At 40.8% G+C, this 2,660-nt stretch overlaps 1 protein-coding gene across 5 annotated transcripts in view; it reads right to left on the minus strand.

The window, feature by feature from the left end:
• The window catches only part of unc5a (unc-5 netrin receptor A), a 142,276-nt gene that overhangs the window by 69,155 nt on the left and 70,461 nt on the right, over positions 1-2,660 (minus strand). The window lies entirely within an intron of this gene.

Genomic DNA, 2,660 nt, shown 5'->3' on the forward strand with positions numbered 1-2,660 from the left:
GTGTGAGTAACACTAACTGTATGAAGTACAGACATTGAGCTCCTGTGTCTTTCGTGCACTGAATCGGTTTCAATAAAACCTGTCTGATGAGGCCAAAGGTCACGTCTGCTGTAGATGGTAATCCACGCGTCCTGTTTTCTACCTTCTGAGGTTTGATACAGTCTGACAGAAACATGTCTGCACTTCAGACCTGGGTCAGTTATTAATTCAAACCCTTCCAGTTACTTTGACGTTTACCCGAGTCTGGCGGGAGTGAAAATGGATGGTGCTTGCTGAATATTGCCTCCCCTGTGCTGGGCCAGGCCAGTTCATCTCTGAAACAGCCACCTTTCTGAAATGACTTAGAAGAAGGTAAAGGGACTATCGATCACGGCTTCCGCTCCCTTTGATCAATTTGTTTTCCTTTATTGATGAAAACATGCACAGAAGTCATTAGGACTGCGGGAATCCCTCGGCGTTATCAGCGCGCATCACAGCAGCAGACGAAAGGTTGCTTCAAGTGCACCGATGATCAGGCGTGCAATCAGAAAGGCTGGTCTCGACTTTCAACTCTCAAAATCTGTTTCTCGTTGCTTTTCATGTTTCTTACACAGGAATCCATCAGATGTAACACCTTTTTATAATCATTCAGGTGATAAAAATCTTTACTTAAAAGATTATGAGAAGGAAAAAAATCCCATTGCTCTATTTACACTTCATAAAGGGACCATCTCCATATGACTCTGTAGCTAGGAGTGGGAAATATGGATGGAACGGTCTATCAAAGTATTAAGGTAAATTGTCATATAGTGGTATTGATAAATGGTATGTTGTCATATAGTAATGTTTTATGAAAAACTAATCCAGTAAATTACATACAATAAACAATTCAAGTTCTGTCACAATGACGCAAAAATAACATTAAAAAATAGTCCAATATTGCCATGAAGGAGTCCTACTTAGTGGAATTAAACAAGGGTGATACACACGTGTTAAAGGGAGAGCTACCTTTTTTATAAACTATTTGGTAGACAATTTACCGTTCATCGCCGCACTGCTCAACTCTATATGTAGAAATGTAAATTGTTATTCTGATGAATAAATGTGGAGCAGGAACGCTAATGGTTTTAATCTGGGCTAAATGTAAATGTAAATGTGCTGTATTTATATAGCGCTTTTCCAGTCTTAGCAACTGCTCAAAGCGCTTTTACATCTACAGGAAACATTCACACACATTCATACACTGTGGCTGGCGCTGCCGTACAAGGTGCCACCTGCTCATCAGATAAACATTCACACACATTCACACTCCGATGCGCAGCACCGGGGGCAACTCGGGGTTCAGTATCTTGCCCAAGGACACTTCGACAATGACTGCAGGGGCGGGGATCAAACCACCAACCTTCCGATTGGCAGGCAACCTCTCTACCACTGAGCCACAGCCGCCCCAGATAAATGCAACCTTATCCTGTGACTCATCTTTATTTTTCATACTGTAAGCATCTTGAAATGGGTAAGAGCCTTTCTCCACGCTGCACCATCGGCCTCAAACCTGCTGCAGTTACTGTGGATCTAACTGCTAAAATGTGGTCTACCTGTGGGAATTCAATTCACTGCTGCAGGAACTGGGTGCTCTCTCTTCTGGCCGCGGCTGCTTTGGAGTCTCCGCTATTGTTTTGCATCGGTCTTAGTTATTTTTATGGCTTTTAAACATTTTTTTCGGATTGATTTAATTTTCTTTTATAAAACACGGTTATTTTTGAAAAAATTATTCATCATCTCAAAATCTCATACTGATTAATTCTGATTTTGAGGTATATTTTGTCTCGTGTGGTAATGGTGATGCAGCCGATCATCGCCAGGACACTCTTTAAAATTAGATTTTTAATTTTAATTTTAATGCTAACCCCCTTATTTAACATGGTTAGATGATGTTATCTTTATGGAACGCTTGTTTATGAAAAGAATAAAGTCTCACACATGCAGTGGAAAACCAATTGCCCAATGTGTACATTTCTGTAAAATTTCTTATTATAAACCAATAAAATATTAATGCTATTTTGATATGACTCTTTATCCCTAATCAAACTGTATGCATGCTTCAATGGTGGATGGACCAGTCATTTATCAAAGAGTGCCACAAAAATATATGATTATGAACTGAGAACGGCGAGGCAAATGTGACTCTTGACTCCGGCGTGCCTACATGCTACTTCCATTATTACTGTTGGAGTTAAAAGCATTACCTCTTGACAGCTAGACTTAATTTACAAGGAATGAGGATCCTTGATGCATCTCAAATCAGTTTGAACCGGTCAGCCAATGAAATTGAGGCTGGTCACAGTGTATAGTATTTACTGTCATTGTTAGTAGTGGTAAGACATGGGTCCTGCTCAGTGCAGAGAAGGAGGAGAGACGACTCAGTCAGGTAGGAAATTTCTCAAAGTTCTTTTAGGCTATTTTGAGAAGGTGATTTTTCACTGTTACTCTGGGTATAAATTGTCAATCAATTCTTGTCAACATGGATATGTCTCCAAACTCCTCATTCTTTAAGGCATGATGTTGACATCGGGCAGCTTCTGGTGTGAAGTCAGAAGTCGTGGTTGCTTGGCAACAGGTACGATTTTAGAGTTCAGTGTGACTGTGACGACCAGGGTGAGAGGACAGCCTTGCCGCCCCCC

The sequence above is a fragment of the Etheostoma cragini genome, chromosome 10 (assembly GCF_013103735.1).
Source record: "Etheostoma cragini isolate CJK2018 chromosome 10, CSU_Ecrag_1.0, whole genome shotgun sequence".
Lineage (NCBI taxonomy): Eukaryota > Metazoa > Chordata > Actinopteri > Perciformes > Percidae > Etheostoma > Etheostoma cragini.